This window comes from Loxodonta africana, chromosome 27 (genome assembly GCF_030014295.1).
Source record: "Loxodonta africana isolate mLoxAfr1 chromosome 27, mLoxAfr1.hap2, whole genome shotgun sequence".
Lineage (NCBI taxonomy): Eukaryota > Metazoa > Chordata > Mammalia > Proboscidea > Elephantidae > Loxodonta > Loxodonta africana.
In genome coordinates, this window is record NC_087368.1 from 8,858,594 (window position 1) to 8,877,774 (window position 19,181).

At 43.8% G+C, this 19,181-nt stretch overlaps 1 long non-coding RNA gene across 1 annotated transcript; it reads right to left on the reverse strand.

The window, feature by feature from the left end:
* Positions 1-3,051: 3,051 nt before the first annotated feature.
* Positions 3,052-9,030, reverse strand: LOC135228746 (uncharacterized). Its single transcript, XR_010319545.1, has 2 exons — positions 8,693-9,030; positions 3,052-4,705 (listed from the first exon to the last, which is right to left on the reverse strand). It is a non-coding gene; the product is annotated as an uncharacterized LOC135228746 (long non-coding RNA).
* Positions 9,031-19,181: the final 10,151 nt, after the last annotated feature.

Sequence of the window (19,181 nt, forward strand, 5' to 3'; positions counted from 1 at the left end):
ACAACCCAGAAATCCCACTCCTCAGAAGAGGGAAATAAGAGCCTTTACACGAACAGATATATGCACACCCATTTTTATTGCAGCTCTGTTTACAACAGCAAAAAGCTGGAAGCAACCAAGGTGTCCATCAACAGATGAATGGTTAAATAAATTATGGTATATTCACACAATGGAATACTACGCATCGATAAAGAACAGTGACGAATCTGCGAAACATTTCATAACATGGAAGAATCTGGAAGGCATTATGCTGAGTGAAATTAGTCAGATGCAAAAGGACAAATATTGTATAAGACCACTATTCTAAGATCTTGAGAAATAGTATAAACTGAGAAGAACACATTCTTTTCTGGTTACAAGAGGGGGGAGGGAGGGAGTGTGGGACAGGGTTATTTACTGATTAGTTAGTAGATAAAAACTACTTTAGGTGAACGGAAGGACAATACTCAACACAGGGAAGGTCAGCTCAACTGGACTGGACCAAAATCAAAGAAGTTTCCGGTATAAACTGAATGCTTCGAAGGTCAGTGGAGCAAAGGCAGGGGTTTGGGGACTATGGCTTAAGGGGACTTCTAAGTCAATTGGCAAAATAAATTCTATTATGAAAACATTCTGCATCCCACTTTGAAATGTGGCGTCTGGGGTCTTAAATGCTAACAAGCGGCCATCTAAGATGCATCAATTGGTCTCAACCCACGTGGATCAAAGGAGAACGAAAAACACCAAGGTCACACGATAACTATGAGCCCAAGAGACAGAAAAGGCACCATGAACTAGAGACTTTGATCATCCTGAAACCAGAAGAACTGGATGGTGCCTGGCCAACCAATGACTGCCCTGACAGGGAGCACAACAGAGAACCCATGTGGGAGCAGGAGAACAGTGGGATGCAGACCCCAAATTCTCATAAAAAGACCATACTTAATGGTCTGACCGAGACTAGAAGAATCTCGGCAGTCATGGTCCCCAAACCTTCTATTGGCCCAGGGCACGAACCATTCCCGAAGACAACTCATCAGACATGGAAGGGACTGGACAATGGATTGGAGAGAGATGCTGATGAAGAGTGAGCTACTTGTATCAGGTAAAAAAACTTGAGACTGTGTTGGCATGTCCTCTCTGGAGGGGAGATGGGAGGGTAGAGAGGGTTAGAAACTGGCAAAAAGGTCACGAAAGGCAAGACTGGAGGGAGGGAGCGGGCTGACTCATTAGGGGGAGAGTAAATGGGAGTATGTAGTAAGGTGTATATAGGTTTATGTGTGACAGACTGACTCGATTTGTAAACTTTCACTTAAAGCACAATAAAAATTATTTTTTAAAAAAAACTTAACACCTAGTACTATAAATGCAGGGCAGACAGAATGTGAAAAAACAAGGCTACCTGTCTAAGAAGGCTTCTCCACGTATTAGATCCAATACCTGTCCACGTCTGTCATAAACTTTGCAAGTGTGTCTAACACTACAGAGACCAAAAACACAGCAAGGGTGAATGCTAGCCTTCCAGGATGGTTCACATCTAATTCCTGCACTGCCCGTCTTAGAGTCAAGTTGGTGCTTTCTATCAAAATAACGTAGATCACTCAGGTCTAGATCAGGATTACAGCCTTTTTCACCTTTTCAACACACAGTTCTGAAGAGTAATAAAAGAACACACGGATCATAGTAAAGCATTCATGAAAAGCCTATGTGAAGACAACGTTTTCCCATATTCCAAAAGAGAGGAGACAGAAACCTAAGGCTCTAGAACAAAGAGACTTTTCCAAAAAGTTTTTGTTCTGCATTAATCACCTGCAACAACCCTTCTGGATCAGCAGTCATTTGAAAAGACACTTTGATTTTGGGGGTTACTTCTCTGTGTCCTCTGGCCCAATTATACATGAGTCACTTTCACATCACGAGATCGCCCCACCAAGTGCACTTTCCTGACTGCTCTTCTCAACAGCCTCCTTCCTGCCTCCTCCACCCTCCCCTTTCTTTCCTCTCCAAAAGAAAGCCTTCATCCAGAATACACTGTCACAATAAACTAGGACAGGATGCCTTCAGATAAACTCAGATGCCACTGCTGTTCACCATTTCCCACACCACTAAGCCTTTACCCTTCTCCAGATTCCCACTGCCCCTCACTTACTGCCATCACAAAGATTAAGAGGGATCTTTGGGTCTTGGAAATGTGGGGAGACAGGTATTGTTTCTGAGCACTTACAAAACCCCCTAGTTGCCACGCAGTACTATGCACATTACTTCCTTACACTGTGTTTACAGGTAGTGAAACTGAGGCACGATGAGGTTAAATCATTAAAATACAATCCCAGAAAAACTCAGAGTAAGATTAAATTCCTATCTCCCACTGGAGTCACTCTCACCTGGGGCTCTTTTGGTGCCCCTCCCCCCTCAGGCAGACATCTGCCACGTCTGGAGACATTTTTGATTGTCACAATTCGGGAGGGGGGCAGTGCTACTGGCATCCAGTGAGCAGAGGCCAGTGATGCTGCTAAACATCCTACAACAACTCCCCCTTCCCCCCGCCCCCGCAACAAACAAGAACTGTCTGGATCAAAATGTCAACTGCATTGACCTAATCTCTAGGACTACGTTCTTTGGCCCCTAATTGATAGTTAAAGAATGGCTTACTGTACAATTTTATCATTCTACAGCATTTACACATGGCAGTCAAGTGCTATATCTGACATGTTATACTTTTAAAAAAAAAAATGCTTTTTAGTTACTCTTAAAAAAAAAAAATTTTTTTTTTTAAAACAGATACAGGGAGCCATAGAGGAACATGAGTAGAGCTCACAAAGCCCAACTCTTTTCCTTTATTGAGAAAACCTGGCAAAGACCAGCTCCTTTCCTTAGCAACCTCCATCCCCTGCGCTGTGGTCTGCCTGTGCCTGGCTGCTCACCTGGAGTCTTCAGTTGCTGACATGCTCTCGCAGCTGCCTTTTCTCTGCTTTGCTCATCCCCACACACATGCTTCACTCCACAGCAGTAATGATGCACATTGATGGGAATCTCCAGAGATCTACAGCCCCTAGTTGTCTCTTTTGCTCAGTAAATTACATTCATTACCAAGCCATGTGAGGCATCTAAGGACATCAGCCTTTCTGGCTGCCCTCTGTCTGAGGCTGGGCAATGGGACATTATCTACTAAGGGCTCCAAATTACTATCGTAAGCTGAAAACAACACTCCAACCAGTTTTTAAGCTGAATACAATTTTTCTTTTTTAATTTTTCACTCCCTGTCCCTCTTTCCTAACCATCCTTGGCTCTGCCTAGATTTCTATTAGTTGTAATTTTCTCTTCAAGGAGTCTACTTTCAGTTCAAGCTGCAGAAGCTGGAGAGCTCAAAAAGAGATGTGGTATCTTTTCTACTCCTTCTTCCAAGACTTCCACCTGGACTCTCAGAAGGGTACGCCAAACAGTGACTTTGTCCTTCTGGCCTCAAAACTCTTCAGCACGAATGAGAGCTCAAAGGCAGCCTTGGTCATAATGCTCCCAATGCCAATGCCTGATTCACTGTTGTTAGGTGCCATCAGATTCCCAGGTCTTTCTCCCAGCTGGTGTGTGGGTTTGAACTGCCAACCTTATGGTTAGCAGCCAAGTGCTTAATCTTTGCGCCACCAGGGCTCCTTGCCTGATTCACTAGGAACTGTAAATAGATGAGTAAATGGACATGTGACTGCCACTGATGAAGGATAAAGTGGAACTGGCAGAACCACGTGCTTTGCTAATGCTATTATCCACCAAACCTGGAATCCTCAACTCTTTGGCAAGCTGTTTCCTTTATAGAAAAAGTAATTAACAAAAGAACAGCTAAGGAAAGTGATCCACGGAGAAGGAGGATGGTGGTTGAGGGAATGTGAGCTGGCAGAGCTAACAACCTGATATGGTACATGAAAAAGGCAATCAGACCTGGTTCCATTCTCGACAACACACCTCAGGAAGGCCCAACAACCCTTCCCTGGTTCTAGGAAAATCATGTCTCATGTCAATAAATCCCTAATGATGCCTGAGATATTTCCACCCACATAACGAATTCCATCCTATCACCCAAAACCTAATGGTTTTCTCTTCACAATTATTCATAAGCATGGTGTCTATGAGTTGAATCAACAGAGGCTTTGGGAACCTTTCACAGGCAGGGTATCCCATTGCACTAACTCCAAGAGGCTGGAGAGACAAGAGTCCCTATGACCTGGCAAAGTCAGAGTAACAGTGGCAGCCACTGCCTTTGCCTTACCCTGAAGTAGACAGTGTGACAGCCTTCAAACACATCTTCACAATCCATCAGCTCTCCTGCTTTTCACCACTCACTCACTTCTGCATGCTGGACCATGATCAATCAATCACCAACTGCCAGAGACAAAAAAAGGAATGAATGCATTAGGCCAACAGACCCACGACTTCAATTACTAAGTCACTGCTCGAGTGTATTTGTTAAAGTTGGCTAAGTGCTTAAGAAATAGACCCAAACACAGATAATGGCTCAAGCTCAAAATAAAAGTTTACTCCTAGCTCCTGTACACATACTGGACAGGTGAAAGGTCTGTCACTGAGGTGGGCCTCCTCAATGCAGTGATCCAGGGACCCAGGCTGACAACTGTCTTGCCATCTCTGAAACAATTTCTAAGGTTGCTCTGGGGTGAGGCGGGGCCAAGATGGTGGAGTAGTCTGATGCTTCCGGGATCCCTCTTACAACAAAGACCTGAAAAAAACAAGTGAAATGGTTATATATATGACAAGGTAGGATCCCTGAACACCAAAGGCAAAGTTCAGAAGTCAGACTGAGTGGCAGGGGGACGGAGAGATGGCTCAGAAGCTGCAAGGAGTTGCTAGAAATGACTCGGCAGGAACCAGTGCCCCTCAGGCACAATCCCCCAGAGCAACTGCAGCAGGGCTGGTGGTGGCATTCAGGACATGGTTTCCTCAGGGAGAGACAGCCAGCTGCACAGTCTACTCACACCTCCCAAACCACAGAAGAACAGCTCTCTCGGCAAAAGCTAAGTACTTGCATTTATTTTACCGTATCCCCAAGCCACCAAGCCAGCTTCAGTGGCCACTGATTTCCCTGGGCCTGAGATAGGTCCTGATGCGCACCCTGAGCCATTCTCCCGGCCTTGGGGGAAAAGATAATCTGCCAGCTCCACTAACCTGGGGAGCTCAGGACAGAAGCGGCTCCTGTCCAGGCACAAATGGTCCGTGAACTTTGAATACCTTTAACCCCTGCATGGAGCTGTGTGGGCCCATTTCAGATTAGGCCCTTGTTGGTAGACCGCAATGGTGCATCTGCTTGAGATCTGACTTTAACAGTCTCAGCTGTGTGGTGGAGAGGTGGGTTTTTGATGTTTGACAACTCTTTGCCTATTAAACAGGGTCTTCACCTACCTACATCAGGGGCCTGAGGACTGGTGGCTCCACCCATGTCACCTAGCCACCCATGGCAGGGGTCCAAGGGTAAGTGATGCCTACCAGTCCTTACAACCAAAAGCATTGGGTGCCTGTGGTCCAGCTGCAGAACCCACCGAACTCTGCGTTCTAGGGAACAGGGACACACTTTCCTCACAGACACTCGGGGGATGGCTGGCAGCCCCCTGCCTTGTTCAGAGCATGACCCCCTTCTGCAACCAGATACCTGTGCCTACACCAATCTCCCCTTCCCCTCAAAGACCAAGGTTGTTCTGGGGACTTCACTCCTTTCAAGCCAGCTAGGAGTGGAAAACACAATGGAGGAGCTGCATGGGAGTTATCTTGTTGAGTTTGTCTCTTTTCCCTAGAAATGGATCTCAGTACCTCCCACTTCCACTCACATTATGCGGGCTAGAGCTATCCACACAGACTGCTGGGCAGCCAGGAATCTCTGTTGTACAAGGCTGACTCCAGCCCAACCAGGAACACAGCATTACGTTTGTTGTTTTCGTTAGGTGCCGTCAATTCTGACTCACAGAGACCCTGTGTACAACAGAATGGAACAATGCCATCCTCACAATCATTGCTGTGTTTGAGCCCACTGTTTCAGTCACTGTGTCAATCCATCTCATTGAGGGCTTTCCTCTTTTTTGGTGACCCTCTATTTTTCCAAGCATGATGGTCTTCAGGGGCTCAACCCTCCTGATCGTATGTCCAAAGCATGTGAGTATGAAGTTTTGCTATCCTCACTTCTAATGAGCATTCTGGCTACATTAGGTTTAGAGCAAGAAATTTGGGATAAGACACAAGCACAGTAACCTTGCCTTAGTTACTTAACAACTCTGAGTCTTGATTTCCTCACCTGTAAAATACCCTGCCTTCCTCTGAGGGTCATTGCTGTTATTGTTGTTAGGTACTGTTTGCATCCCTGCTTTCAATTCTTTGGGCCATATGCTTAGGATTCGAACTGCTGGCTCATATGATAGTTCTGCATTGAACTTTTTTGAGGAACCACCAAACTGTTTTCCACAGCGAGTATGGCATTTTGCATTCCCACCAGTAATGAACGAGGGTTCCATTTCTCCACATCCTTGCAAACACCTGTTATTTTCCTCTTTTTTTTTTTTTATTATAGCCATTCTAGTGGGGGTGAGGTCGTATGTCTTTGTGGTTTTGATATGCATCTTTTTTTAATGACTAACAATGTTGAGCTAGCACCAGCAGAATTTTAGGATTCGTCATCGGTAGTAAAAACAAGCTCATCAGTTCATTTGAAGAGAGACAGAAATAAACCTCCAATAAGCTGAGCATAGAATACGAACTGAAAGAGGAAGCAGGTGACTGGCATACTGGCACCAAAGGCAGTGTACTCTACCTGGGTCAGGGTCAAAGCTGAAGTCCTCATTATACACTGTAACCTCCCCTTCACTGGAAACAGCACCCATCTCCCTCAAACATCACGTCTACAAAATTCACCTCAAAGAACAGCCATCTAGTTATTTCAGAAAAGAGAATGGATGAATGAACCATGGCTCGTGAGGTCAATAAAACCAATGTTCAAGTTTTGGGTTGTGAATACAATCTCAAAAGGACAGAATTTAAGAAAATCCATACTTATTAGAAAGTTCCAAGTTTTAGAAGAAACTGATTTCAGAATAACTTTGACATGCCTTCTGTGCCAGCCCTGAAGTATACTGACTAATTAACCAACATTATTTTTACTAATACTCTCATCCCTACCTTCAAGGTTTATAATTACTGGATATTGATCAGGTTTAAAAGTCACATGTATGTTTCCAGAATCCCACCCATGTGTGTAGACTAGGTTTACATGCAACGAGTTAGAAACTATGAAGTTATGGGGAATTTTAATTGAATCATGATTTCAACTTCAGGTTCAATTAACCAACTTATGCAACCCAAAATTCAAAACCTGTATTATGATGCTTAATTGTTAGGTTACATCCCACCTTCTCCCCCACTACACACGCAAAAACACACACACGCACACCCCTAGCAAAGTAACCACAGCCATCCCTCAGTCTCCACAAAAACCTATTATTTCAACCTTACGTAAACAATTTGGCTTTCACAATTATTTTCTTTGAGCTTCTCTTTGACTGAGATCTCACAAAGCCTCTCAAGATCCTGTAGACTAGAGGCTACACACTGCTAGTTTGCCAGCTCCATTATTTCACCTCCTCCAGGAATTCCCAGAGACAGCAGTGCCACCTGCTGGTAGGGAGGGCACAATCTGCTTTCTGGAAGCCTATGGGTGACAGGAATGGCAGCCTAGACTTCTGTCTTTAGGAGCCTTTCTTTTCTAGAGCACATCATAAGTATAAGCTACCATCTGAGATGTGTAACCTACACAGGAGCCTCCACTGTGACTTGCAGGTCGTCTGGAAGCCATGTAAAGCAAAGCCAGGCTGGCCAACGATGAGGCACTTCTGCCTGGAAATGCCTCCTCGATCTTGCAAATGCAAGAGCCTCACTGAATTCAACATTTCCTGGTTCTCCTTTTCCCCCACTGTTTCAGTATCAGATAACAGCACTCCCAGCCCCTACCTGTAGCTATGCTATCTAGCTCTACCTTACATCCTAAGGAAGGTGCTCAGACCCCTCCCAATGTGAAGGCTCTTACATGTACACAATATGACACAGATCCTTCTCAAAGGACACTACTGCTTAGGCATGCTGGTCGGACTCTAATCTTTCATTCTCTCTCCATCCTCCCCGTGCCTAACCCAGGGGTCAGAAAGGACAGGAAGGAAATGATTTTGTTATTGTTTTGAAAGTAACACTACTGAGCTTTCATTGATTCAGAGAGTAAACCCTTATGCTATAGGTCACTGATACATGCTGCGTCCCTCAAGATGCACTCAGCCTGCCGATCTTCCTGGTTTCCCTTCTTTAACCTGATCAGTGTTTTTCAACCTTTTCACAGCCCCTTCCATAGGTGAACGTAAGAACTGCACGCCTTTTGTGTAGTTTTCACAGGCAATCCCCAGTTACAAACGTCTCACTAACATGCAATCTGTAGTTACAATCTAATCCCCATAAAGCCTATTTATATTAAAAATTTGAGGTATATACAATGGCTCGTAATAATAAACAGGTGCTACTTTGCAAAGAGCATTAAAACACTCTTATTATCACCATATTATCATGTTAAAGATATTTTAGTGTACCTAGGAATGATTCTTTAATGTTTTTTATGTCTACAAAAGGAACACTACGTGCTAAGACAAACATTTGGTTAACTAACATTAGATACAAACCGTACCTAACTGTTCCGGCTTATGTACAAATTCAACGTAAAGACAGATTTAGGAACGGAGCTCCTTCTTAATCCGGGGACTGCCTGCATGACAAAAATGACATTATTTTTTTTAGATCTCAAAGCATATACTTTTTCAAGTTATACCACCTCTCTCAACCTTCAGAATTCCTTCCCTCACCATCACCAATACCAACTTAAAAATTTTATACAAAATTTGAAGTTATTACCAATAATTTGCTTTGTGTTCCAAACTATTAGCCGACAACCTATATTTCACTTTACTAGGGACAGTTGTTCCCAACGAGCTTGAGCTTCACTGCAACTTCTTTTACTTCCATTCACCTCAGAGTTCTCATCTCTCTAACAGATCCAAGTGCTCCCTCTTCAATTTTTTTTTTTAACTTGCCAAGCTAACTGATTGCCTATCAAGTATAGACATTTTGCCAGTATGCAAGGGTGGGTTAGCCAGTAAGCAAGGTGTACAACAGGGTTAATTGTGTTTACTCACGAATCAGTAGTGAACAATTTCACAGGGGTTTCATCATATCTTTGATGTGGTGAAAAACAGGGAAAATTTTGACTACAGATTAGTAGGTACGCACAAGTAAACCCGTGTGTACCTTGCTCATTGGATAAACCATCTCTGGAGTGTGTCTTACATGTTTGAAAATCACAGTGTTTCCTAAAGAAACAAATTTGTAGGGAGAAGAGGAATAAAAGGGCTTGGAAAAGGTATCAGTGTGTCTCCAAGGAATCAGGTAAATATAGATCTTTGTCAATCTCATGCCAGAATAATTTCTAAGTGGATTACATTCAAACTCCAGAATACAGTAAAACTAACACTAGTGAACCACTGGAAAACTGAAGGGACCTTTTATGTTTCACTATAAGGATGTACAGTATGCCCTTCCTATTGCAGGTCTGCAGAAATGGAGAAGAGAGGTAGGGGATACCCTGCAGTTTTAATCTGCTCTGAAACTCCTGCACACACCTCCCCTTTTCAAAGCGTAGTTTACAGGAGATATTCCCTCCCCGCACATCCCTCTTCTGCCAGCCAAATGGTCTTCTTCAAACACACACTTTTCAAAGAACTGAAGAAGTCTGAAGAGGCTTAATTTAGACCCTGCCTTCCTCTCACAACAGCCCAGTAACATGCAGAAAATAACTAATTTCCCTCTTCAACAGCCCCTAAAAAACCTCAGTTTACAGCGACCCCCCACCGCCCCCCCCCCCCCCACACAAAATCCTGTCTTCTTGAACAAGAATCTCAGTGTGCTGATCTGGTCTGCAGTTCACTGCAGGCATTTCCTTCCTCACAATTTACCAGTCACCAGTTAAGCATCTCATTTAGACCTGCTCCACCAGCGCCCAGCTGCTTAGAACATTTTTACCCCTGTAAGGAATCTCTGGGTTCCTTCAGGCCCCTCAGAGCGCCCAACTGCGGGGAACCTGGGCCCTTCAGCCCACTCAGAGCGCCCACCTGCGGGGAACCTGGGCCCTTCAGCCCACTCAGAGCGCCCAACTGCGGGGAACCTGGGCCCAGGCCTCGCCTGCAGGTCCAGCGGGCAAAGAAGCTTCTCCGGGCCGCACTCGGGCTCGGTCCCCGGGTCACGCTGCCCCCACCCCGCCCGCACCAGGGAAGAGGGTCTACAACCACCTCAGAATCTGGGATCCCGGGGTGGGGGACTGGCCTGTGAATCCGCGCCCAGCCCCGCCCATCCCGCTCACCCCGCCACGCCCATCCCGCTCGCCCGACCCGGCGAACGTGCGATGGGACCGGCAGCCCCGCGGCGTCGCTCACCTCGGAAGAAACGCTCCGGCTTCCGCCCAGGGCTCGGGAATAAAAAAAAAAAAAAAAAAAAAAAACCCTGCCACTCCCCGCACGTGCACTAGGCTCTCGCGCCTTCGCCCCTCAGGTCCACGCGCCAGACCCTCCGAGCAGGCTCTGGCCCGCCCCGGCCCTGTCCGTCCAGGGCCGCGAGAGCCAATCCGCTCGCACGGGAGGCCCAGCGCCAGTCACGTGGCCACAGCAGCCAATCACCAAATGGCCCTTGGCCACCCGCTCCAAAGTCCCTGGGGCTGGGCAGCTACAGCTCTGAGAGGGTGCAGGACGTGCGCGGAAGACTGAGTCTTCCAGTTTGGGGACTGATTGATCATTTGCTACATCTTTTAGTTTCTCAAATCCTAATATGAATAGACATGACCTGGGTACCTTGTTAAAATGCAGATTCTGATCCAGTAAGTTTGGGGTAGGGACCTGAGAGTCCACCTTTCTAACTAGCTCCCAGGTCATGGTGATGATGCGCCTGGTCCCAGGACGACCCTCGAGGAGCAAGATTTTAAGAAAATCTGTCAGAAAGCGTCGGTTTTACACCTGCCCCATGTTATTTTCAAGTTTTGAGACCTCTTCCTCCAGTGAGGCAGAGCATTCCAGTGACTGACTAAGCAGGGGGTGTCCTGGTGACGCTCATGGTTTGGGCACCTGCTGAAGGAAAAAACCCGCTAACCAAATCCACTGCTGTGGTCTCGATTTGGACTCATAGGACCCTACAGGACAGAGAAGAACTGTCCCATAGGGTTTCCAAGGCTGTAAATCTTGAGGGAAGCAGACTGCTTTGTCCCAGGAGCAGCTGGTGGATTGGAACCCCTGACCTTTCACCGCTGTGCTGTGTTTAACTCCCACACCAACCACCCACCCTTAGGCTAAGGCACAACAACCTATGCCAACTTGGGGTTGGGGTATGGAAAGTAGAAATGGACACTGTATGATCCTTGGAAATAACAGGACTGTGTTCTGAAATATTGGGCATGTGTTTCTGAGTGGCAGCTGGACCAGACTCTGGCATAAAGTCCCCCCCTACTTTATGTAATTTACAGTCTGTCATACAACTACAAGGGCAAGTTCAGGAAGGGCACTTGGAGTATAGGATAAACATGCAGTGACCTGATGCTTGCAGTGTAAGCTAGAGTGGTTGTACACGAACCCGCCTTAAAACCGACTGCCGTCGAGTCGATTCTGATTCATAGCGACCCTATAGGACAAGGTAGGACTGCCCTGTGGAGTTTCCAAGGAGCACCTGGTGGATTCGAACTGCTGGCCTTTTGGTTAAAAGCCGTAGCAAACCTGCCTTAGAAGTCTTAAAAATTTTCCCAGATGCTCTTCTGTAATTCCAGAGTCAGGACGTCAAGAAGCCCATTGCCTCTAAAATCTCTCAAACTTGACCTGAACTTAGTGTACAGAGTGGCCATCTAGAAGCTTTGTGGTTCAGCATAGCCAAGCTCTTATTACCCGGTGTTGTACTGATGTGGCTCAAGAGTCTAAGTGCTAAATTGTCTAAAACCTTCAGACCAGGTGGTGTGATATTCCACCACATTGCTTCAAGCAGTTCTCTCTCACTATTCATCAAGGGGACTAAACTGCCACTTAGAGAGAACTTCATCCTTGTCAGTGTGTCTTAGTGCTAGAAGTGAAGCCCAGTGAGTAACCTTGGACATTGTTCATCACATTGCTCAGTATCAGGGCACGCATACCACAAAATTCAGAGTTTCTGGGAGCACATTAAGTAAAGTATAGCACCGGTTCTGGTTATAGCAGGAATAAACAGATGTCCAAGCAAGAAAAACACATTTGAAGTCTCAACGAAAATCTCCTTTGCTGTCTTCTAAGGTCGCTATGAGTCGGAATCAACTTGATGGCAATGCGTTTGGTTTGGGTTGGTTTTAGCATTAAACTGGAGGAGTCCTGGCGGCTCAGTGGTAAAGTGGTCAACTGTTAACCAAAAGGTTAGTGGTTTAAATCCACCAGCCGTTTCATGGGAGAAAGATGTGGTGACCTGCTTCTGTGAAGATTACAACCTTGGGAACCCTGTGGGGCAGTTCTACTCTGTCGTATAGGGTTGCTATGAGTCACAATCAACTCAGTGGCAATCGGTTTGATTTTGGGTTTATCATTAAATCAGTGGTTCTCACGCGTGGCTGTACAGTAAAGGTTTTTGAGGGTATAGATTTTGGGCCCCTGTGCCCAGAGATTCTGATTGGGGTGAGGCGTGGAACCTGCGTAGCTATAGGTTTGAAAAGCTCCGCAGGTGATTTGCTATCCAGCATGTGTGAGAACACCTGCATAAGTTCCTACATCAATGGAGTCATTCCTTCACAAGGAACAGTCAGCTGTGCAACACAGAACACTAACGACATGAAGCCTGTGAAAACAGAGGGCATTTTACACACAATATGTGAGAAAAGATAAGAAAGGCCAAAAATAACTCACAGGAAATAAATACACCAAGGACAGTTCAGCGGTACAAATTGAAAAGCCAGGTCCATAACTCAGTTTCATTCCAGTTGATTAGCTAAATATTTCAAAAAGAACCTGTTATCTTTGTCAACCATGCCAAGCTGACCAGCTCTCTAGTGATATCTTCACTTATTCTCTGCCCCTCTTACCAAAAGAAAATTCCTGGTTGAATATCATTAACAGTTATTCTCTGAGGCTCTTCCCAAAGTGTGTAACAGAGTCACCAGGGGTACTTGTTAAAATGCAGATTCCCAGGACCCACCCCAGAGCCTCCTGTTACCTCTCTCATGTAACAATCCTGAGGTCAGTATTGGTTAAATGGGAGTCCAAACTGGACCTCCTGATAGAAAGCATCCACACATAGGCAAGGCCTCAAGTAAAAGACCTATGCTATTAGTTTGCCATGCTGGCTAAATAAAGGAGGGGCATTCCGTTTTATAAAACTCCAGGAGATTCTCAGTTCTCTTTACTGGGATTGTATGAAGTTCTGTCATCATTATTATTATTATTTTTCATAAGACATCGGGATGCTGTTGTTGCACAGAGTTTTTCTACGGAATGATGTGTAATGCAGTGGAGCTTGACTCAGTTTTTAACTCGATTAGTGAGGTCCCCTCAGAACGCTCTGCTAACAACAGCCATCTTTTTCTAAAGTGACTTTATTTGTGACACCAAAAATACGGAAGCCCAATGCATGAGCCTTCAAACTAGCTTCTTTCCAGCTCTGACGCTTTAAAAAATATATTTCACAGCATCCAAATGGGGGAAGAATGCTTTTTGCCTTGTAAACTTGTAGCTCTATCTATTGGGTAAAATAAGGACAGATTTCACTGATATTTAACTAGCATGAATAATGTGAACTTTTAACTAGGAAAAAAACATTTGTTTTTCTCTTTACACGTGTCATCATTATAAAGAGAGGGAACAGGAAGCAAAGAGATGCTTACCTGAGGATATGAATTTGTAAAAAGGACATCCAGGCCCTCATTCATTTTCTGTTTCTCGGTCTACTTGCCTCACATACATAACTCGACTATTCTAGCTCAGGAAATGGCTATGTTAGGATGTGATATAAACCCCGAGTGATCGCAAGCACTTTTCTTCCCCCCCAGAAATTGCTGAACAAGAGATTGGGGTATATTTGAAAAGAAAAGAAAGAGATAAGATATAAACACCCCACCAATTTGCCAAGTCCCCAGAAATCCGCCCATTGGTCTGTTGTGAGCAAAACCTCTGTAGACTCCTTTATAATTGCTAATTACACTTTTATCTCTCTAGCAATAAACAGCTTCTCTAAATGCAATTGATTTCATTCACAAAGACTCACAGGTTATCCAAAAATTTACTCTCTAACATTTTATACCTATGTGTCTGTCTTTTGGAAATGCTGGTGGCGTAGAGCTTAAGTGCTATGACCGCTGACCAAAAGGTCTGCAGTTCAAATCCACCAGAGGCTCTTTGGAAACTCTATAGGGCAGCGTTTCTATGAGTCAGAATCAACTTGACACCAAAGAGTTTTAGTTGTGTTTTAATAACTGTTGCTTTTTTTTCTTTTTTTTCTCATCCAGTGTAATCCTGTACAGATTTAGATTTAACCTAACACACAAGGCATAGCTTAAAGTGATTTTCTTCATGGTCTCTATAGGTTGTTACTTTTTAAAAAAATATTTCAGACTTAAGGAATGTGTAGGTAATATACGATATAGCCTTCTATAGCCCCCCCTTCAACTCATGAGAGAAACGTTATAAATACAGTCAAAACTCCGTAAACCACTCCCAAGAAGTTTATTTTTTAGAAGGAGAGTTCACAATAAGCAAGCTTAGCCACAAAGGAAAGAGAATGGCTTATGTAAGAAACATCATGTTGTATACATGTAATAAACAACATAAATATAAATGGACAAAGTTCTTACTGAACAAAATATTTGGAAATTCCAAACTGGTCTAAGAGCATGATAACTGAGCTGGAGATTCCATGTGGTCCACCCAACCCTTGTGTTTTACAGTTACAGATTTGGAGCTGGAAAGCAGGTAACCTTTGGAGGGCAGCACAGGAAATTAGGAGCAGGCCTAAGGTGAGGGATCAGATCTCATTCATTCAACAAACACACTCCATGAGCCCTGTCTTTCAGCTCATTTTGGAAGAGAAGTAAGCCATCACAGTTCAAGATTAAAAAGTGTTGTATTGCAAGTGAGGCACACATCATGGCAAGAAAGCAAATAGGACCACCACTTCTGACTGATAGAAACAGGGAAGAATTTTTGCAAGAAGTAATGCCTTAACTGAATTCCAAAGAACTAGTAAGAGCTTCCAGCCAAGGGTATTCCAGGCCTGGGGAACAGGCCATATAAAAAGCACGGAAGCATGAAACACTGGGGAAGAGAAAATAGTTTAACTAGGTCTGAGAGGAGGACAGGGTGAAATGATGATTGAAAGGTGGTGTTGTTGTACTTAGGTGCTGTCAAGTCAATTATGACTCATAGTGACCCTAGGTACAACAGAAAGAATATTGCCCAGTCCTGTGTCACCCTCACAATCATTGTTATGCTTGAGCTCACTGTTGCAGCCACTGTGTCAATCCATCTCATTGAGGGGCTTCCTCTTTCTCCCTGATATTCTACTTTACCAAGCGTGATATCCTCCAGGGACTGGTCCCTCCTGATAACATGTCCAAAATAAGCAAGACAAAGTCTCGCCATCCTTGCTTCTACGGAGCATTCTGGCTGTATTTCTTTCAAGGCACATTTATTCCTTCTTCTGGCAGCCTGTGGTATATTCAATATTCCTCGCCAACACCATAATTCAAAGGCATCAGTTCTCCTTCAGTCTTTCTTACTCATTGTCCAGCTTTCACATATGAAGTGATTGGAAACACCATGGCTTGGGTCAGGCATACCCTAGTCCTTAAGGACTTTAAAGTGACATCTTTGCTTTTTGACACTTTAAAGAGATCTCTTGCAGCAGATTTTCCCAGTGCCGTGCATCTTTTGATTTTTTGACTGCTGCTTCGGTAGACGTTGATTGTGGATCCAAATAAAATGAAATCCTTGACAACTTCAGTCTTCTCTTCCTTTATCGTGATGTTGCTTATTGGTCCACTTGTGAGGATTTTTGTTTTCTTCCTGTTGAGGTATAAATCATACTAAAGGCTGTGGTCTTCATCAGTAAGTGCTTCAAGTCCTCTCACTTTCAGCAAGCAAGGCTGAGTCATCTGTATATGGCAGGATGTTAATGAGTCTTCCTCCAATACTGATTCCCTGTTCTTCTTCGTATAGTCCAGCTTCTCAGATTATTTCCTTAGCATACAGATTAAATAAATATGGTGAAAGGATACAACCCTGACACACACCTTTCTTGATTTTTAATCATGCAGTATCCACTTGTACTGTTCTAAAGACTGCCTCTTGCTTTATGTACAGGTTTCTCATGAGCACAATTCAGTGTTCTGGAATGCCCACTCTTGGCAATGTTATCCATAAATTGTTGTGATCCACACAGTCTAATGCCTTTGCATAGTCAATAAAATACAGGTAAACATTGTTCTAGTATTTTCTGCTTTCAGCCAAGGTCCATCTGACATCATTCCACATCCCCTTCTGAATCCAGTTTGAATTTCTGGCAGCTCCCTGGCAATGTAGAGCTGCAACCATTTTTGAGTTATCTTCAGGAAAATTTTACTTATTACAATATTAATGATATTGTTCAATAATTTCTGCATTCTGTTGGATCACCTTTCTTTGGAATGGGCATGAATATGGATCTCTTCCAGTCGGTTGGCCAGGTAGCTGTTGCCAAATTTCTTGGTAGAAATGAGTGGGTGCTTCCAGGATTGTATCTGCTTGTTGAAACATTTCTATTGATTTCCCCTCAACTCCTGGAGCCTTGTTTTCCACCAATGCCTTCAGTGCAGCTTGGACATCTTCCTTCAGTACCATTGGTTCTCGATCATATGCTACCTCCTGAAATAGTTGAATTTTGACCAGTTATTTTTGGTACACTGATTTTGTGTATTCCTTCCATCAGCTTTTGATGGTTCCTGCTTGTTCAGTTTTTTACCTGTAGAATGCTTCAATATTGCACCTTGAGGCTTGAATTTTTTCTTCAATTCTTTCACCTTGAGAAGTGCTGAGCTTATTCTTCCCTTTTGGCTTTCTAACTCCAGGTCTTGCACATTTCATTATAAACTTTACTTTGTCGTCTTGGATGCCATTTGAAATCTTCTGTTCAGCTCTTTTACTCATCATTTCTTCCATTTCCTTTAGCTACAGGATGTTCATGAGTAAGTTTCAGAGTCTCTTCTGACATCCATTTTGGTCTTTTTGTTTTTTGTCTTTTTAAGGACCTTTTGCTGTCTTCATGTATGATGTCCTTTATGCATGATCCTACAACTTATCTGCTCTTCATTCATTAGTGTTCAATGCATCAAATCTGTTGCGGAGATGGTCTCTAAATTCAGGTTGGCTATACTCAAGGGTGTACTTTGGCTCTTGTGGACTTGTTTTAATTTTCTTCACCTTCAACTTGAACTTGCATATGAGTAATTGATGGCCTGCTCTGCAGTCAGCCCCAGCCTTGTACTGACTGATGATACTGAATGTCTCAGTTGTCTCCACATACGTAGATTCCACATATGTCGATTTTATTCCTTTGTATTCCATCTGGCAAGGTCTACGTGTGTAGTCATCATTTATGTTGCTGAGAAAAGGTATTTGCAATGAATAGTTTACTGGTCTTGCAAAATTCTATCATGCAATCTCCCACATAGTTTCTATCACCAAGGCCATATTTTTCAACTACTAATCCTTCATCTGTGTTTCCAACTTTCTCCTTCCAATCACCAGTAATTACCAATGCATCTTGATTGCATATTTGATCAATTTCAGGCTGCAGAATTGGTAAAAATCTTCAATTTCTTCATCTCTGTCATTAGTGGTTGGTGTGTAAATTTGAATAATAGTTGCATTAACTGATCTTCCTTGTTGTTGTTGTTGTAGTTAGACACTGTCGAGTCAGTTCCAACTCATAGCAACTCTATGCACAACAGAACGAAACACTGCCTGGTCCTAAGCATCCTTAACAATCATTGTTATGCTTGAGCTCATTGTTGCAGCCACTGTGTCAATCCACCTTGTTGAGGGTCTTCCTCTTTTCCAATGACCCTGTACTCTGCCAAGTATGATGCCCTTCTCCAGGGACTGATCCCTCCTGACAACATGTCCAAAGTATGTAAGATGCAGTCTCGCCATCCTTGCTTCTAAGGACCATTCTGGCTGTACGTCTTCCAAGACAGATTTCTTCATTCTTTTGGCAGTCCACGGTATATTCAATATTCTTCGCCAACACCACAATACGAAGGCGTCAATTCTTCTTCAGTCTTCCTTATTCATTGTCCAGCTTTCACATGCATATGATGCGATTGAAAATACCATGGCTTGGGTCAGGCGCACCTTAGTCTTCAAGGTGACACCTTTGCTTTTCAACAATTGAAAGAGGTCCCTTGCAGCAGATTTACCCAATTCAATGCGTCTTTTGATTTCTTGACTGGTGCGTCCATGACTATTGATGGTGGATCCAAGTAAAATGAAATCCTTGACAACTTCAATCTTTTCTCTGTTTATCATGATATTGCTCATTGGACCAGTTGTGAGGATTGTTTTTCTTTATGTTGAGGTGCAATCCATACTGAAGGCTGTGGTCTTTGATTTTCATTAGTAAGTGCTTCAAGTCCTCTTCACTTTCAGCAAGCCAGATTGTGTCATCTGCATAATGCAGGTTGTTAATGAGCCTTCCTCCAATCCTGATGCCTGTTCATCTTCATATAGTCCACCTTCTCGTATTATTTGCTCAGTGTACAGATTGAATAGGCATGATGAAAGAATACAACCCTGACGCACACCTTTCCTGACTTTAAACCGATCAGTATCCTCTTGTTCTGTCTGAACAACTGCCTCTTGATCTATGTAAAGATTCCTCATGAGCACAATTAAGTGCTCTGGAATTCTCATTCTTCGCAATGTTATCCATAATTTGTTATGATCCACACAGTCGAATGCCTTTGCATAGTCAATAAAACACAGGTAAACATCCTTCTGGTATTCTCTGCTTTCAGCCAGGATCCATCTGCCATCAGCAATGATATTCCTGGTTCTACGTCCTCTTCTGAAACCAGTCTGAATTTCTGGCAGTTCCCTGTTGAT